Source organism: Hippopotamus amphibius, chromosome 3 (genome assembly GCF_030028045.1).
Source record: "Hippopotamus amphibius kiboko isolate mHipAmp2 chromosome 3, mHipAmp2.hap2, whole genome shotgun sequence".
NCBI lineage: Eukaryota > Metazoa > Chordata > Mammalia > Artiodactyla > Hippopotamidae > Hippopotamus > Hippopotamus amphibius.
The window spans coordinates 134,516,007-134,536,693 of NC_080188.1; positions in this window are offsets into that span (position 1 = coordinate 134,516,007).

Here is a 20,687-nt window from a genome sequence, read left to right on the forward strand (position 1 = left end):
ATTTTGTCACCAGCTACATGCAAAGGTAGAAATTAGTGATACTGAGCAGGGCTCTGTGGGGCTCCTTGGCACAAAAGCCTTTCTGTGTTCCCCATTTCTTTAATTACAGGAAGTAGCCTTTCATTCAGCCTCCATGACCTTCCCTGAGTTCCAATGGGCAGATTCAAGCAATTCTTAATTAGGGAAGGGAGGGGATGTGAGATCAGGGAGAAACAGTCAAGCAAAACAGTAGTGCACCCTTGGGGCAGGTCCTGGTTGCCCATCAACACACAACAATATCTTTGAGCTGTTTTGCAAATACTGAAACCGCCGCCAGCTGGGAGAAGTTAATGGTTGGTTAACAACAGTATGCTGCCCACAAGCACAGAGACCCTGGATCAGCTGGAACCAGAAGGTTGATGATGCTGACTACCACTTACCTCACCATCAACCAATCAGAAGAATGTCCACCAGTTGATCACCATTTTTGTTAATCATCTTTGAACTATTGTTATAAAAATTCCCACTCCCTTCTCCAGGTTGGGACACACAGTTTTAAGGGCATTAGCCCACTGTGGCCCCCTTTGCCTGGCAAAGCAATAAAGCTATTTTTTTCTACTTACCCAAAACTTTGTCTCTGAGATTTAATTTGGTGTTGGGGTATAGAGGCCCAATTTGGCTTCAGTAGGAATCAGTAAAACTTAGAAATGCATTGAATAATTATTGATATAAAAGATTTTTACAATGTTTAACATTTGTCAAGTATGAAATGAAGAGATCTTCTTAGTGCACAAAATTGAAAAAAATACAGAAAAGTATAGGGAAAACAGTGGGGAAAAAAATCTGTGATCTCATCAACCTATTAACATTTTGAAAGGCTTCTGTCTTGTCTTTAAGGAGAAAAATCTTTCTAATGAAAGACTGCTCTATCTAGACCACCAGAAGCTTCCCTGCACCTTCTGTCTCAGCCTGAATTTTATTTTACCAATACATGCCCATTCCACATCCTATATTTTTCACAAACTCTCTTATATTTGGGAGCTGGGTTTCAGAGGCTTTCCTTCCAAAACCAATCTTTAGAGGAATTGGGGTCTTGAAGATTTTCAAACCATCTCAAATCTTATCACACCCACTGCTGTATAGAAAGTGTTACCAAGTCTAAGCTCACTCTGCTTGCTGCACAACAGGCCAATGAATCAGAGATGAGGTGTTGAGGCAAGGAATACAACTTTATTCAGAAAGCCAGCAGATTGAGAAGATAGCAGACTAATGTCTCCTAAAAACCATCTTATTGGAGTCTGGATGCCAGTTTCTTTATAGAAGCAGAGAGGGAAAGGCAGGGAAGTAAAGTAAAAAGTGTTATCAGTCTTGCAAAACATCCCCTGGAATGATTAACCTTGGGGAAGAGATGTGGTAATTTCACAGGTGGGTAAGGTTCCCTGAGGCAGGTGGTTGTGTATGATTAAAGCAATGAAAAGCAAAGGTTAAAGTCAAAGAAACATATCCAACATGGAGCCCAATTTAGCTCTTCCCTCTTACAATTCCCCACTGTAAATGGCCACTCCACAATCTTGTGGAAAAGGGGGTGAAAACATTCTAACTGTTCCATCAGACAGATCTTTCCAGGAGTGTTTGCCATCAGTGTCAGTGTTCCAAATGTTGAGATTTGTCTTTCATTCCACTTTGGAAGTGTCTACTTCCCACCTGCAGATTTTAAAATATTCACAACCTAAAAGTTGAGAATTATCAGGAATTTTGAGGGCTTCAAGTCCAGGAGGCTGCATCTCAAGTTAAGGAATTTAGCATTTTTCTATGTATGGGAAGATGCAAGGCTCTGGTACCCCTGAAATCTTTTTTTTTTTTTGATATGTACCACAGCTATCTGGGGCCTGTATCCTATATTTTTATATCCTGAGTTTCCTCAGGGTTCACTGGCTCACATTGGAGCACTGCAATTGCTGGTGACTGATCCTCTCCTCTTAGTCAGGAATTTGACCAATATTTGGAAGACATTTTCATGATCAAATTTGTCCCATGGTGCTGGGAGGCTCATCCCAGGCCAGATGAAAATTCTTGATATGCCACTCCAGGTGCTAATTTCTGGATTAGGCCTTATTGATAATTAAAGATTCTCTGGATCCTCTGTCCAATTATAATCTAGGAGACATTTTTCCTTGTTGCTTCTTCCCATACCTAGAATCACATCACTGCAATTATTTTGATCTATTTCCTGAAGATGTTTAACTATAGAAGTTTTGTTGGAGGCTGGTTACATACTGGGTACTGTAAGAGACAACAATCCTATAAAATTGACAGGATATAAGTAATGTAGCTAGTGACACTGACAAAGTCATAGTGCAACAGGGAGACACAAAGCACAAACAATTTGGAAACAAAGAGCAAATGAAAACAATGATTAATATAGCTAGTTGTAATCCAGCTGCAGTAAAATATCAAGTCCACAGGAGAGACAGCTGGAGACACCAAATTCTGGCAGGATCAGGTAGAGAGAGAAAAAGATAAATGTTTTGTCTTTGTTTACAAAGGAATACTTTATCAACTTGTTGTAGATAAAAGGTTTTTCCAGAAAAAAGGATAAAATCCAGTAGATTTCCCAAAGTCAAAAATTTATAAATCATATTTACTGGTTTATTTAGTCCTGTTAATTTCCATTGATCTGGATGAAATAATCAGGTTTTCTATTTGTTTTGTCATTTGTTACCCAGTCCAGTGATACTATCTAAAGGCTATCAGAAACTTATATCTGTTAAAAACTTCCTTTCTGTCAGTCTTCTTGAAAGTCTTCACTTTGTAAAAGCATCAGGACAAAACTTAAAATAGCACCATTAAAGATCTGAGTACAATGCAATTAGCAGGAAATTTGGATATAACATTTTAGAATAACTAGTATTATGATTGATAACATAACAGGATATATCAGGTGTTAGATAGTCCATACAAATTTTGGAATATCTATATAAATGACAGTTATCCATACACTATAAACTAAGGTTCATCTCCAATCACTTGACAATGTTTTTGAAGTAATTTAGCATATCAAATAAACTTAGTTTGACATTTTTCTCTGAGATGTTTCAGAGATGCTCTTTCAAAGTATCCCAGAGTCAGCTGGAGGCTAAAAAGCTTTAGCCAGATTTTGATATTTGGAAAGTTTGTTAAAAATATCAAAAAACACAACAGGATCATAGGTCACTGTGAAACAGTACTTATTCGTTTAACCAAAGTCACAAAACAATTGAAAGAAAACAAACACAGATCACCTAAGGGCACATAAACTGATACAATCTGTTATCAAAAAAGGGGCACTTCTAACAGATCAAATTCCAGTCTTGTATCAGCTTACTTAACAAAATCCATTTACTTAGTTAACATCAATCTAAATTTAGTTAATTCTCAGTAAAATGTGGTTCCATTTCTCAAATTTTATTAACTGAAAACACACATTCTACCATACTGAAATGTTTTATTATTTTCAGTAGCTTGAATTATGTATTTAAATTAGACCCCAACTCTTAAAAACCTTAAGTTCTAGTAAAAACCGAGACAAGTAATAGTTACCAAAATCTGAAGAAACTATTTTAGATGATTTTTTAGAACATTATTATTCTTATAGTTTACCTAAAAGCTCATCTCATTTACATTTACTTTAAAGTTTCATCATATTATTCTTCTTGCTGACAAATTTGCAACAGATATAACAAGATTTTGTTTAGCTTATATTACACCTAGGCACAATAAAAGTATTATACTTAATGTTGATGACTCTGAAATGTGTCTATATTAATCAATCCAACAAGCTTAAGCCACCTTCAATAACAGATATCAGTTTAGTACTGAACATTTTGCAGATGACATAAACCTAAAATTCATTCTGGCCAGATTATTTTCTATTTCTGAGTATTTATATAAGAGCTTAATTAACTTTTTAAAGCCAATTAAGTAGAGCTCTTTTGTGAATTCATTTTTGGCAATACCATACACCTACAACACACATATAGCTATATATGAACACACAAACACAGAGGCATCATAGTTCCACTCCAAAATTTTAGCACTGTGTCAGATACAACATAAAAGCCATCAGTTATAAGGGGTTGGGTTCAAATTGGGCTTCTAGCAGATGGAGCAAATCAAGCTCACTTGTCTAGATGGTTAAACCCTTTTTACTAATATTTATGGAAAACAGGTCAAGTTCTAAATTACTGTACCCTCATTTTCAAAATTTACATTTTAAAAAGATGGCAGATAAAGGCTTCTGAAAAGACCAGATAGGACATCTGCATCTCAAAGGTACAAGCAAGTTTCCCCTAGGATGACTTTGTTTCCCCTTTGTTGGTCTCTGAGCAGACAAAGCCATTGCAATGATGTGGCCCTTTAGCATATTTCTCTGAGAGCATTCAGCCTTTTCAGCCATATCCCTATTATTGAAAACTGAATAAGTCAATTGGGCATTGGAGTCTGAGGACCAGCATTTGCTTTCTGAATTTTGTGCCTGATGTCTGGGGCAGACTGGACCATGAAATGCCTAGCCAAAAGGGCCTGTCCCTTGGGGGAGGAGGGATCCACATTCATTTGGGGTCCATGGCCCTGTAGGGTAAGGTCCCCTAGTTGGCCTTCTAGAGGTTGTAATAACAAATGGTTTTGTACTTCTCCAGAGACTTCCATGACTGGCATAGATTGAGATGTCTTCTGTGGCACCTTGGTGTTTACCACAGAATATGTGGCACCCGTGTCTATTAGAAAGTCAGTCAACTTGTTCCCCACTATCAATGTTACCCAGGGCTTCTGTGGGGGAAATCAGACTTGGAAGTCTTAAGTCCAAGGGAGTCCCCTGACCTCTTACAGGATATTAGGGCAAGGGAAATTGTCCAGCTGCAGAAGTGGCTCCTGGTTAAAATTTGGTGTCCCATTGAGCCTTAGATGGTGATAATAAACCAGGTCCCTGTGCCCCAGGGTTAGCATAGACACCTCTATTTGATCCCCACAGGTAGGGGAAACAAGAGGCAGTGAACATGCTGACAGCATGGAGGGGGCAGTTGGAATAACTGCCAGAGCAGCCTGCTTGGCCATTGAGGGAGCTGGAATAGGCTGAAGGGGGATTTAACTTTTGAAATAACATGTCCCCACTCTCATTTTCCCCCTCTTCCCTTGTAGAACAGGTTTCCCCTTGGGTTTCTTTTCAGACTGCTGCACCATAAGGTGGCAGCCCTCTGATTCCTTTTCCTCCTGATGCAATAGCATAAATGCTTCTAACTATGGAATCTCATCTCACAGTTAGAAGTGCCAAAACACTTCTAACTGTGAGATGGTATAATCATTAAGTGAGCCATTCAGGGGCCATCTTTCTTCTGATCCCCTAACCTATATTGGGTTCACACTCTATTACAATAGTATATTATGTCTTTCTTAGTCATAGACTCACAGCTATGTTTTGCCCATTTATCTAATACATGCCCCAAAGAGCTCTCTTTTGGGATTGATGGAGTATTTCCCATTTTTATAAGTTTGATAACACCAAAACACAAAAGACGCAGACAAATTCCAATACAAGAGGCACAAATTTTAGCATCAATGCACACAAAACCAAGACAAAACCAAGACGAAAACCAAAAAAACTAGTTCCCAACTCCAGTAGACTTACCCTACAAAAATCAAGAAACTAGTTCCCAATGAACTGGTTCACCAAATCAGGTAGAGTCTAACAATTCACCCCTCCAACAGTGTACCCCAACCAGGCTGGCTTGTCCTGTAAAGGAAAAGCCCAGATTGAGGGGGAATATGTTCCCAGTATGCACACTGGAATGACATCCTTCAGAATTGAATCAAGTCCATTGACTCATAGCCTTAGATAGAACCGAAGTTCCCCAAAGGAACCAAAGTTCCCAGAATCAAATTGAGTCCATTGACTTGTAACACAAAAGGATACACAAAACCAAAACAAGAGAAGACCAAGACAAATGAATCGGTTACTGAATTGGGTAGACTTGCCTTACAAAATAGAGTCCATTAACTCACAAAAATTATTTGGTTCTTTGCTTCAACTGCCAAGCTCTGGGGTAGCTGTGCCATTTCAGGGAAATTTGAAGGGAAGATCCTCAGGACAAATGGTCCTGGCAGCTACTAGGGCCTTGCCCCAGTATGCCCTGACCAGGGCTGTCTAGCTATGAGCAGCAAGGCTCCTGGCTGGCTTGCCAATTTTTTTTACTGAGTCCAAGCTTGCTCTGCTTGCCACACAACAGGCCAATGAAGTGGAGAGGAGGTGTTGAGGCAAGGAATACGACTTTATTTGGAAACCCAGCAGACCAAGAAGATGGCAGACTAACGTCTCCTAAAAATTGTCTTATCGGGTTCTGGATGCCAGTTTCTTTATAGAAGCAGAGAGGGAAAGGCAGGGAAGTAAAGTAAAAAGTGTTATCAGTCTTGAAAAACATCCCCTGGAATGACTAGCCTTGGGGAAGGGATGTGGTAATTTCACAGGTGGGTAGGGTTTCCTGAGGCAGGCAGCTGTGTATGATTAAAGCAACAAAAAGCAAAGGTTAAAGTCAAAGAAACATATCCAACATGGAGTACAATTTAGCTCTTCCCTGTTACAAAAGGAAGTAGAGAGGTTACCAATTAGCAGCACCTGGGAACCTTCTAGAAGAGATCTACCAAGAGTGGGATGTAATAGCATCCGAGAGGAGGGTCATGCCCACTCTCCATCAAGACCCACAGGCCTCCTCAAACATCTTGCTTCAAGGGAGGCAAGTTCAACTTTGAACTCAACTACTCTGTGCAGAAAAGCTGATGTCAGCCTCTTCTTTTAATGAACCTATCTGATCCAGTTCCTGAAATTGACAAAGTAAAGATTTCCTTGTCTTAAAAGCTCCATTCAATATTCCCTCCATTAAGAAGAGAAGCCTGGGAATGGCTTTGGAGATGCAAACAGCTGGATTTGGAAGCTCCCCAAAGGAAATGGAAGCAATTGGAGCAGAGTGCCTACCAGTGTCCCCCAACTTGTGGAAAATGGACATTTCTGTTGCAGGCTCTTCCCTTCCACCTCTCTCCTTGAATCCCATCCCATCCTCATTTCCTCCATCATTGCATAAGAGCAGCAGTTCAAAGGCTGCAAACCCCTGGATTATTTATCAAAGAGGTTATCTTTTGAGATGCTAGAGTCCTTTCTTAAGATTTTTCACTTATTGCCTTCAAGTCTGCTTACTTGTTAAGGAGTCTCATAGCCCAGGGGTCCTGTTCCTGCCCTTGATCATTTATTTTGGAATTCTGTCACCACCGTGGTCAAGAAGTGTCCTCCACATCAACCATTATTCTTTCTGGGTTAATTCAACCTAAATGCATTGAGCATTACACTGTGCCATCAGGAGAGACATTGAGAAAGATAAAAATAATTCTTTCCTTAAGAAAGTGAAAATGAAGTAGGGAGAAGTAGCAAGCAGAAAGATGAAGAGACCCCAAAATTAAGTTTGCTTACCACTTTAAAATACCCCATAAACAAGTAACATGAAACAAAAGAAGTCACATGTTTAAGAAAATTGTGACCAGAGAGAAAAATAACTTGAACCTAAGCACCATTTGTTCTCTAATTGGCAGGAGCATCTCAGTTAATGTGGGAACCATTTGCAATTAAAACCAAAGAAAGAAGAAATCAAATTTACTTTTAACACAATAAGTTCAGGGTTATTATTTTGCCAGTAAAGTTGAAGACTTTTTGTTTGTTTGTTTTTTATAAGGAATATACAGGCTAGTCTATATGGTTATTGGAAGAAAATGAATTTATGAGGCAGCAAATCATATTAACATTTTAGGTGAATTAGGAGGGAAATCTGGTGGACTGGTGCCTTGAAGTTAAAGCATCTGCTTCTCTCTCTGTTCTCCACCCCATCTCACTACACTGCCCATTTCAATACCAACACTCCCTAAGCCATCTTCTACTACTTCCTTTCTCCATCACGATAGGACCAGTGCTCATCCTTTTATGATTCTAAATTCATGAAGATTTGGATCAAAAAAAGTCTTGGAGATTCAATTGATGCCTGAGAGGGCTGAGATTTCAAGACACACAAAGTGTTTGTGGATGAGGCTTTCTTGTTCTTTGAGGTATAGGGCATAAAGATGGAGATAGGAAGAATTCAAAGACAAAGATTAAGGACATTGAATTGTCAGTGAATGAAAGGCCTTGCATTTTGAATCACCTGAATCTTTAGGTGCAAGATCAAGGGAGTACTTACCATCTACTTGATGATGATGATGTCCAGTTCTATGACTTTATTTTGCTTTCAGACAATTTTAAAACTCTTCCAATACAGAACTATTAAATATGTGTTGAAATTAAGTTGCATGGGTTACAGAAAGAGCCATGGGCCTGAAATTATGTTATGGTTGGAATTTTGGCTGGATACATCTAGTTAAAGCTATTTCAGGGAGAACTTGTAGTTTCTGAGTCTGACACAGGGTGGCGCTCCTACACCACTGACTCTGCACTAAGGCCTTGCTGAGTGGGGACAGGGTGGAATGGGAACACCTGGCCCCCTGACAGAGGAGAGCTCTGGTGGCTTAGTGAGAACTCAGCATGAGCCCCCGTTGGGCCCAACAAGTGGACCCTCTCTTTTTCCTTTCACCTTTGTTTTAAATACATTTGACATTTGCTTGCCCTAAAGCCCCCCAAATCCTGTTGGGTTTTCATTTTTTAATGTGACTTATGCTGGAATCAATTTTTTCATGATTGAAGTCAGAACACATTTTAAAAATATATATTTTTTAAAGGATACAACTAAACTGCATGATTTAATTCTCTGTTAAGTGAAATAAAGACACATTTTCTGTGTCAACTTAAAAGATGATTTCTTCAGGGTCCTGCCCAAAGGCTCATGTCAGCTCTTCATTCTGAACGTCCAAAGCCATTTCGAAGTTAAATTCATAAAATAATAGAGTGAAAAGACTTTTTTTGAAACCATACAATGCCAAACAAATGAGACTCGTGAGAATTGTCATTATAAAATTTGCCTGGGCAAGAGGTTTAAATTGTTCTTTTAACTTGTTAAGGACTTTCTTACTATCACCTCACATATTACGGTCACCAGTTCCCTCTTGGTGATATCTGTTTCCCTCTCCCTAATTTGCTGGTGGTCATCCCTAATGGAGAGGAAGGAAGCAAACAAGCGCTGAGCTGTTCTGCCTCGTCTCTGCCATCTGCTGAGATGACACCCTTCTTAAGCTGTGGTACTCTCTCTTCTATCTGAGCACTGGACAGTCCCCTCTCCCCACTGAGAAGAGGGCCTCCTTTGTTCTCTTCAGTGTTTTCCTTCTGCCTCAGCTTGATCTAGGATTTTGCCTTTTTGACACCTGTCCTCGCAGTCCCAGGCCATATTGGATGCAGACAGAGCTTCTTCCATTTTTTTGCTACATATATATATACACACACATTTATACACATACATACATGTATGCATAAACATATATACAAATATGTGTGTATATGTATATATATACTCAGAAATACATGTACATGTATGTATGCATATACACATATACATATGTGTATATATGTATATATACACACAGAGAAATATATGTGTATATATGTATATCTCTCTATATCTTTCTATTTACCCATATCAATATAATATAGAGCGCAGCCCTTTGGTTTGTTTTGTGCTGATCCCCTTTATTGCTTATTTTTCCATTATTTTGAGGAACTTCTCCCTCCTTTTAGACATATCTCTGAGTTGTTGACTGCTCTTTTCTGGACTTCAGTTTGCCTTCCTAAAGGCTCGGCTGGCCACACAGGATAATCTTCCTTTGTGCTAATAGATTCCAAGATGACAATTCTTCTCCTACATCTCTCTCTTTCTCTCTATTGAGGACCAATATTTGTCTTTATTTCCACTTTTCCAGTTGGTTCTTTTTCTTTGCTTTAAGTCCTCTAATTTTATTTTATAATTAGCGATTTTCCTTTACGGTTCTGAAAGCCAATCTTGTGAGCTATGAAGAGAACATAGATGAAATTTGAAGAAACTGCTTATAAATTTGAATAAATTTCTTAGCAACATGCCTAGCCCATGGTTACCACCCATTAGATGAAAGGTATTATTATTAGTTTCTCATCCAATTTAATTCAATACACTTTTTTTTTTTCAAATACCTTTTTGATGCCAAACATTTTGTACTGGAGATGTGAAAATTAATGTCATGATCCCTTTTCTTGAGAAACTCAAAGACTAGGACAGGAGACAGGCATCTAAACTAATAATTGAAAACAATGCGATCACTTTAATCAGGAATTGTTGGGAAGAGTGGTAAGAGAAGATGAGAGAAGAATCAGGGAGGTCTGCTATATTAATATTGACCAGGCCAGTTTTAAATCCTTTACAGATATTAACATTTAATTCTTATAACAACTGTGTGAAGTAGCTGCTGTCTCGTCATCATCCTCACATTACAGGAAAAGAAGGTATGGGAAGAGAAGTTATGAAGCGTCTGGCTAAGTGTGGCAAAGCTGGAATTTGGACCCAGGAGTTCTGGCACTCAGAGGTCATGTTCTGGACCACTCTCCTGCTTCCGGCAGGGTTTTAAGAGGTGGAGTAGAGCAAGAGGGCCTTCCAGGAAGGAGGGGACAGTCTGTGCTTATCAAGGAAGCAAGAAAACATGTGGGGTCTTCACGAAAGCCAGGTAGGTGTGGCGGGGCACAGCCAGTCATGTGAGGAACGGGGTGACATTCAGGATTTCTCAGGACATTTGTTGTCCTAATCTTCTATTTTGGATGCAAGGCTGCCTTGAGTTGAGGGAGGAACCCTTACCCATGCTGGGGAAGGGATGTGCATTTGGGCATTGTACCCTCTGGAGGAGAGTAGGGTAGAATTTTCTCCCATGCCTCCCATCCTGAGTGGCCTTCAACCCTTTTGTTGCCACATATGGCCTTCTGCAGGGTCACAGAAAAAAGACTGTGGAGGCAAGAACAGTGCTTTATCCATGACCCCAGCCTGAGTACCCCAGAGCAGCCTCCTCTCATCTAAGGCTTGAGCCATCTGGGGATGTAATTATTACCAGTGCAGACAGCTTTCCGCTCCTGGATGTTGATGTCCTGGTATCTCTCATCTGTTCCTGCTTTAAACCACACCACGTTTCTAACAATATCCCTGAGAGAAGGATTCCAGGGATATGTGTGTGTGTACGTGCTGCTTATGGTGAGGCAAAAGAAGATAACAGAGCAGGGGAAGGGATGAAAGGAAGGAGCCTCTATGCCTTGCCCAGAACCTGCGTCTGCCAGGAGCCTGTGTGCCTGTGTTCCCACGTTCTTCTCCTCCCTTCATCCCCATGGGAGGGGCGTCTCGTGTCCCAAGCAGATGCTCCCTAAGTGTGTGATTTCAAGCCTGAGACAGGCAGGCTGGGAGAGGCTGTCCTCCATAACCAGATTCAGCTGTCTGTTACGGTTATAATGGGCTTTCAGAGTCCAGATGGCTGCCCCTTGGGGCAACTTGCATCTGACCGAGGATGCAGTGAAGCACGTAGCTGTCTGGGGTGCGGGCTTGGTCCTCTGGGGAATTTGCATGAGGGCAGGATTTAAGGGAGTGTTTATGCCACACTCTCCATGTGTCTGGGATACTTTTCTCCACAGCCTTACTCCCCAGACCCCCACCTCTGGCCCCACTGCGCAGAGACCAAAGCTAAAACGAGACATCTGACTCCACAGCCTCTGATTTCTGCTTCCCTATCTGTGATGGCAGAATACAGAAGTTTTCCTTAGGGAAAACTTGCAAAACCTCCAGTTAGCCAACAAATGAGCTCTAAGTCTGACGATAGTGTACGTGTAGGGTTGTGTTTTGGTCCCATCAATAACCTAAAAGATCAGATTTACTTCCCATTGACTGCGGAGCTCTTGAAAATGTCTGGGAAATCACCAACCACAGGAAGCCAGTGTTACGCAGGTGCACATATAATCTGACATAAACCAATTTTTGATATGGAGTTTTAGGAACATACCTGTTGTGGGGAACCAACAATTTTTAGAGTTGAACGTACTTTAGAGCTCATCTAGTGTTTCTGTCCTGCTTACCTCATTTCTAGGTGAGGACCTGAGAGGCACAGGTAATAATAGAACTTGCCCAAAGTTACAAAGTTTGTTAGAAGCAGAGCTAGGAACCAAATCCAGATTTTCCAGCCCATAGCATAGTGTTTTTTACCCAAAGCACACCTAAACTTACATTCTACCCTCCAGCTGCTGTGATAGATTCATTTCTAACAGGGAGTGAGGGCCTGCTGTAGCAGACACACAGTGGTCACTGGTAGAGAAAAATATGCACTTAAAACCAGAAATAGTACTTTCCTGGTGGCGCAGTGGTTAAGAAGCCGCCTGCCAATGCAGGACACATGGGTTTGATCCCTGGTCCGGGAAGAGCTCACATGCCTCGGAGCAACTAAGCCCGTGTGCCACAACTATTGAGCCCACATGCTGCAGCTACTGAAGCCCGTGCACTGAGAACCCATGCTCTGCAACAAAATAAGCCACCAGACTAAGAAGCCCGGGCACCTCAACAAAGAGTAGCCCCAGCTCACCAGAGCTAGAGAAAGCCCACAAGCAGCAACGAAGACCCAACACAACCAATAAATAAATAAATAAATAAATTCGAAAAAACAGAAATAATTTTGAATGTGTGTTCATTCAACAAACCAGTATTGAATATCTGTTATGTGCAGTACTTTCTACACTGGTCAGCCTGGGCTCTGCAACTTGGTTCTCCGTGGTCTCCCTGTCCTGGTGTGAGCCAAGTCTGCATTGTGGACCCTTTTTTTTTTTTTTTTTTCTGGAAACACCTATGTCTTATTATCCTACAGTATTGGATTTGGCCTGTTTCTAAGTTCTTGACTCCTGTTATTGGGTCTGCCAATGCCTAGGCTCCCATCATTGTTAGATTTTCTATAATGCTGCATAGAGTCTAGACTCCTGGTCTGTATCCGTGATTGGTACTGCATTGTTTCTTGCACTCTTTGATGCTGTTATACTTGCTCTGGTGTTTTGTTTCTGCCTTTTATTTCCAGATCAGGCATTTGGCCTCCACACTCAACCCATGACCCTTTGTTTCACAGATACTTACACCTGCGATACTTCTCTGGGATTTCCTCACTTCCAGGCCCAGCATCTCTTAGAATTTTTGATCTTGCTGCTACCCAAGGCAAAGTAGTATATCTCTTTATTTTTTTTAGTTGAAGTATAACTAATTTACAATGTTGCATTAGTTGCAAGTGTACAACAAAGTGATTCAGTTATATATATTCTTTTTTGGGTTCTTTTCCATTAGAGTATATCCCTTTCTTGAGGAATATAAACCATGGCCTGGATTGCCTCTGACAGAGTTTTGAGGTATGCTTAGAAATAAGCAAACAAGAGTCATTTTCAGCCTGAGCTACCTGGAAGTTGAAGTTAAATGACTGAGAAATTTTTTGATTCTAAAACAATGAAATAGGTTAAGTCGATGGCAGAAGAGGTAAATATTAGTGAGAAAGTCACTGAGTCATACCAAAGACTTTTAAACTTTGCTCCAAAATATCACTTTAAAAATGTTGAAATGTTACTTTAATAATATCACTTTAAAAATGTTTGTTGCCATTTACATTGTTCAGTAAATATATTTTTATTTTTTAAAAAGGTGGTAAATTCGTGGTAAAATATCTTTTGTGTTTGAGCTCAAGGCCCCCCATGGACTCAGTAAATGAGAATATGACATTTAACATCTGGTCGCAGCACGGTGCTCTCACCTGGTGGCAGCCCTTCTGCCTGCATTTTTGCATCAATTTTTTGAAAGACCAGTGACTCCTTGAAAGTTTACTCTTCAAAACTGAAGTGGCTGCAAATGCCAGGTACAAGAAACTATCAGAGACCTACGTGGGGATCAATTTCTTACTCTTAGCCCAGTGGTTCCCAAACTATGCTGCCGTTAGAATCACCTGGAGAGCGTATAGAAATCCCAGTCACACCCCACACCAATTAAATCAGAATGTCCCTGGGGGTGGGAGGCAGGCATCTGTATTATTATCATGATTAATACTTTAGTGTGCATCATAATCACCTAGAGGGCTTATTAAAACGCAAATTGCTGGGTCTCACCCTCAGAGGTTCTAATTTAGCAGGTTTGGGGTGAGGCCCAGAAATGTGCATTTCGGACAAGTTCCCAGATGATATTGATGCTGATCTGGGGGCCACCCTTTGAGAACCATTGGGTCACTCTATATATCAAAAGCAATGGCCCTTATTTCTTATAACCTTATTGTTATCAGAAGTTGATGAATGAGCCCTACCTTGAATTGATATCTATCCTTGATAGATGTATATCTATTCTTGAATTGATATATATCCTATATATGCCATGTTGAATCTTTTTGCAAAGATATGATTGGTTCTGCCTCTTACCTATTTTCTCTCTGCACAGCAGTCACAAATATACATGCCCCTGAAAGGCAAGAAAATGACCTTCCCAAACTCAGAACTGAGCCTATCTCGCGTGTATTTTCTGCCAGAGGCGAGAGATCAGTTAAGCAACAGTATCCCAGGCTGGTGTTTCTAACATCCAGTTTATTGCCCTGTAGATAACAATGATGCATTTGTGTGAGGAAAATGCTCCTATTTTCTAAATCTGCACGTCTTGCTGTGTTTTCGGGAATCTCGACGGAGCTCTTTCTTCGGAGCGTTTATGGCTGGGTGTCCCTTGCCGAGACCAGCTCGGCGACTCGAGGTGAGTGACGGGTGCCGCAAGCTTGAAGAAGACACAGACACAGACTGAAGAGAAAAGCGGGACGGGGGGCTCAAGACCTCTCGGATCAAGAGCCCTGCTGACTCATCCCAGGTTGCTTTTATTGAGTTCGTGGGCTAACATTCTCAGGTTACACTCATAAACAATCAAAGGCCTCACATGACTGAGGCAATTATCTTTGTTTGCTTCCTGGGTCGGAGTTGAGCAGGTGTGGATTTGAGCTGGGCCTGGAGAGCAAAACAGCCCTGGGGGCAGGAGACCTCTCTCAGATATTGGGGGTCTGTGCCCCACCCGTGTTGGCCCCTCTGCGACTGTGCCTGTCTTAGGTTGTTCCTCCCTTGAGGAATCTTACCTGTCTTTGGCTAACCAGCCATCCTCCAGGGCCAAACAGGGTGATATAAGGAAGGCTCTATGCACCACCCCTGTTGGCCCCTCTACGGCTGTGCCTGTCTTAGGTTGTTCCTCCTCTGAGGAATCTTACCCGTCTTTGGCTAACCAGCCATCCTTCAGGGCCAAACAGGGTGATATTAGTCTCCATGCCCCGCACCCTCAGTTCCTCCACTGCTCAAGCAGGACATTCTGAATCCCATCGCTCGGCCCACATACTTTAACATTTTCAATGTTTCAGAAAGGCTCCTGAATGTCTTCCCACAGTCCCTCGGTGGGGGCTGTTTTCCTCTCTCAGTGGTTGTGGTTGAAGGGAAACCTCCATCAGGGTCTCATGGAAGTTGATCCACAACAATTACATTCTGGTGCCTGAGCAGGTGGAGAAAGGATTTCAGTTCAACTGGGTCTTGCTCCTTCTTGTTTCTATTTTGATATTTCTTTTAAATAGACCTGATCGGATTGGTGGTATCCATCTTCTAATCATGTCCTTTTGGAGAAAGAAGTAATCTCCAAATTTGTGTTCTTTCTCCAACAAGCCAGAGCTAAATCTACTGGGTAGTTGCCCTCCACGTGCCCAAACCAGGAGAGTTTCTGAAACCAATCAGTAGCTTGGGCAAGTTAACCATTTTGATGAATTTAGTCTCAACTGACTAGGGATTTGCAGAGTTGGGACATTGCCGGGTCTCCTTCATGCTTTGTGGAGAGCGTCATTATGCTGTCTAACCTTCTCAGGTCTTTTCTTTCAGACCCCAAAGGAAACAGTGAGTGGGAGAGTAGGGGGTTGAGGGAGACGGCTGAGCTCTCTGGCCTCTGCTCCAGGCAGATTCATCAGCACCTTCATGCCCTCATGCAGCTAGGAAGAAGGCAGGGGTCTGCAAGGCTCACCAACACACAGAGCCTTGTGGAGTTCCTGACAAGGTAGGCAAAGGCGGCTCCCTAGTACAGATTTTACTCGGAGATTCATGAAGGCTCTGGGATTTGGTCCTAGTCTTGCTTCCAAAGTCAAAATCATGGACTAACAAGGAGGTCCACTTATGCTAAAGAGGGGCTGGTGACCTGACCTGACTCAGTGCAGTCGGAGGAAGTGGCACATTTTCATTTCGCAAATAATTATTGACCGCTGACTTCTACGTGTCTGCACTACACTCAGCAGTGAAATTACAAATGTTTGGTGCTTGACCTAAAGGGGCTCACAGCCTCCAATTAGTACCATGTTTCTCTCTGTGATAAAAACAAATTTCAGAAAAATTCTTTAAAACTAATGGAGGAGACCTCTATTTAGAGAAAAAACCATCATGTTTTTTACTGTGTCGTAATGGCTGGTGTAGTCATCCTTTCTTTCCACAAACATTTATTCTGCACCTAATGTATTTCAACACTGTGCCAAGTCCTGGAGATTAAGAGATGAACAAGACGCATTTTCTACTATTGTGGGGGTGCATAGTCCCACCCACAGGTGAAATGTGTAACCACAGCCTCTTTTGGAGAAGATGCAAATCAACAGAATTAGAAATGAAAAAGAAGTAACACTACAAGCAACTATATGCCAATCAATTGGATAACCTGGAAGAAATGGATGAATTCTTAGAAAAGTACAATCTTCCAAGACTGAATCAGGAAGAACTAGAAAATATGAACAGACCAATCACAAGTACGGAAATTGAGACTGTGATTAAAAAATCTCCCAGCAAACAAAAGCCCAGGGCCAGATGGCTTCACAGGTGAATTCTATCAAACATTTAGAGAAGAGCTAATACCTATCCTCCTCAAACTCTTCCAAAATATAGCAGAAGGAGGAACACTCCCAAACTCATTCTATGAGGCCACCATCACCCTGATACCAAAACCAGGCAAAGATGTCTTTTGGACTATTAAGATGTTAACTGCTTTAGAGGTGGAATTTGGGAACTTTCTTTTTGGAGTGGGGGCCACTGTCTAAAGGGAAGAGGAACTATTTAGGTCTATTTAAACCAATATCCCTTCTGTTCCTCCCAGCTACCAGCAGTGTTTCCACTCCTTCAACCAATGCTTTCTGCCTGAGTCACACAGCTGGTCTGTAGGAAACAGAAGAGTGGCCAAAAGCTACAGAAAAAGTAGATAGTGCACATAGTCTCTTTCCCTCATCAAAAACCCTCAGTACAATTATGGAAAAGGAATGACATGTAAACATTGAGATAGTGACATTAAAGACCATGCAAAGCATGATGAGGAATTTTTTGCCTCTTGATAATCAATAATAATATTTACTTCTTGGCGTGAGTGGGAACAAGGGAAATGAGATGGTTTAGTTTGAGTCATAATTCTTTCAGGAAAGCACAGGATTCCTTTGAAACCTCTCCATCCATCCCATCCTACAGGGATGGCTGCCTTTATTCACAAACATTTTTAGGAGTAGATGTCCTGTGTAAGTGAACATGACAAGAGCCTAAACACATACAAGAGAGCCCTGGGGATTCAAATGAGATGAGATATTGTCTTAAGTCAAATTTTTTTTTTATAATAAGTGGTGGTGCTTCTATGGCTTTATAGGCTGCCTCCTAGACAGTATGGTCAAAGAAATTACTTCCCAAAACTCACTTTGATTAAATTCATTTTCTGTTTAGAGAAATATTCCCCTGCTGAAAATGTTTCTAAGGCTTTATATAGCTTATTGACTTAATATGCCTTATTCTGCTATTCGTAACCCTCTATTTCATCAAAACCTTCCTGAGCAATATTTTCTCTCATGGTTTCCAATTGTACAACAAAACTAGGCCACCTATGGTTCTCTGGTCTACTTACCATTATTATTGTCGTAATGGAGCCTTGAAGCAATGGAATCCTGAAGGGCCACTTTTTGGAATTTAATAATGTATAAAACCCTATGTTGTAATCATGATTTCATATTTGCACAGCATCTGATATAAGGTAATCACAGATAAACCTTAAGGACCTTGACATGTTGGGGTCATGGAATCTGAACATACTCTTGTGATGGAAATGGGGTTTTCCCTAAAGGTGATTGGTATTACCATGGCCAGTCATCCTGAGAAAGCGTTGGGGCCCATTATGTAATCTGCAGACCCAGTGCAAAATGAAATTGTGGCCAGGGCTGGAGAAATCATTATCCCCTTTCCACGGCCCATAGTCCCAGATCCTGGTGGAGGGGCAGATGCCAAGGGATTGCAAATTCTGTGCAGAGACAGGGCAAGAGCTCCACCCCCAGGCCCCTGCCAGTCACCCACTGTCACCCACTGAGGGCTCTTTGGTGTTGCTGGTCCAGGTGTAGGTGTGTGGTTGCTGCCTGGCCACAGGTGAGACAACCATCCCTACCATACTGTAATCCACACCCAGGACCTCCTGGAGGCAAAAGTCAACTGCAGAATGAGGGCCTCCCCTTGCCTTCATGACCTGATCACTCTGGGCAGAGGATGGTGGCAGTAATGGGGCCGGGGTGAGAAGAGGATAGATGAGAATGTGTCCCGGGGAGATGGGGAGGTGAGAGGAGAATCAGGTGGGCTGATATCCCAAACTACCAGCACACGCTCCACTGCCCTTCACTTACAAAACATAAATTCAAAGATAATATTTTTAGGAACTTCAAGATGGTCAACACAGAGGATTTAGACCCACATGTGGGGCCCTTCTGAGCATAGGGTCCTGTGTGACTACACCAATCACATACCTATGGGGCCAGCCCTGGCAGGGGTTGGTCCTGGGACAGAAATAGCCAGGCTGGGCATCCTCCTAGCTCTGGGCCAGAGCTATATAGGATCTGGACCCTAGGGGACTGGAAAGCCTGTGAAGGCTCTCATTGTGTGATAGGCTGACATGAGAGAGACAGGCTGACATCTGTTGAGAACTTGCAGCAGGTCTAAGCATATGCTGCAGTAGTCAGGTGAGGCCAGGCTATGCTTGGGATGGTGTGGTACACAGGGAGCAGTGGAGTGAGTGAGGGCTGGGCAGTGCTGGTCCAAAGAGGCTACCAGCAAGGGGTAGTGTAGTGTGTCCACATTGTGGCTGTTGCACTTGCAACAAAGGCAGTGCAAGGATGGCCTGTTTTGGCATCTGGGGCAGCTATTGTAGCCTCTTACCGCCTCCAAGGTTTACATGAGTATGTTGGTCCCATGCGTGAACTGGGAGAGGATCTAGGCATCATCTTGTTATATGTGCCATGAAACACACAGGGAGATTTAGGAACATATCAAGGAAGGGAGCTCTGGGGAAAGACTGGGCTTCTTGTGAGTCTTGGCATAACTGTTAGGAGTGCTCACTATGTGCCAGACCCCGTTTGAAGAACATTTTATGCATTCATTCAGTCCTGTGGACTATTTACAGAAGGGCCAGCTGAACTATAGAGAGGTAACTTTCCCAAAGGCCACACAGCTGGTAAGTGGGGAACTCAGGATCTGGTTCTAGCATTCTAGCCCCAAAGCCTACACTCTTAACTGCTGTCCTATTTTGTCCTCTAAATGCCAAGCACTGTGCTAGGTGCTTTACATACACATTAGGAATTGTACTGTGATGTATGGATTTGGGATGCCATTGTTTCATCCCAAGAAGGTAAAATTGGATCTATTGATTATGTACATTATAGTTTATAAGGATTTTCACATACCTGATCTCACTTTATCCTCCCAATTATCTACGAGAGAGGCAAGGCAGGGTTACTATGAAATCTTGGCTCTGCCACATACTGCTCTGTGACACTGGGCAAGTTCCTTGACCTCTTTGAGAATCTATTTCATTAAAATTTTGCCTCCTTAAACAGATGATTGAACTTGGTGTACCCCCAAAAAAATAAAAAATAAAAAAATTTTGCCTCCTTGTTGCAGATCAGATCAACATGTTACTCCTATTTGCATTTCTGAAATGCAGAAAAAACAAGTTTAGGAACCTCCATTCTTATCTTATAGGGCCCCTTAATCCTTGGGGATCCAGAGTGGGGAAAATTGCTCTGTTCCAAACTGTTGCAGCAATTGCATAATATTTCCAAAGGTGTTCCCTATTGTTCTTGTCTTACCTCTTGAGGGACACCGTAGAGCTACTACTGCTCCCATTGTCAATTAATTGTTTTGAAGTTTCTGGACTGCGATGGTGAAACCAGGGAGTGGAGGGCACAATAGTAAGCTTTTTTTTTTTTAATTTTTTAAATTTTTTTATTAATTTTATTTATTTATTTATTATTTTTGGGGGGGTACACCAAGTTCAATCATCTGTTTTTATACACATATCCCCGTATTCCCTCCCTTCCTTTTTATGTGGTATGAGTGTTGCATGATGGAAGACAGGAAATCATTGAATATGCTCTTAAGTATGGGTTTATTGACCATATCAAATATATTTCTGCTTTCTCCAAGTCCAAAATTCAGGCTGTTTTTCTTCTTCATGCTTAATTACAAGCGTTTTTAATTAGATGAATTCCATTAATGGCCAATTAAGTTTCAATTTAGGGGTCACATACAAACACTGGCAGCCCCAACACAGCTTGGACTCTCTGCAAAGTGACCCGGGTCCAGGCTTCCATCTGCTTAATGTTGCTTTTCCCATTAAGGGAAGTTAATGCTTCCCTAATTG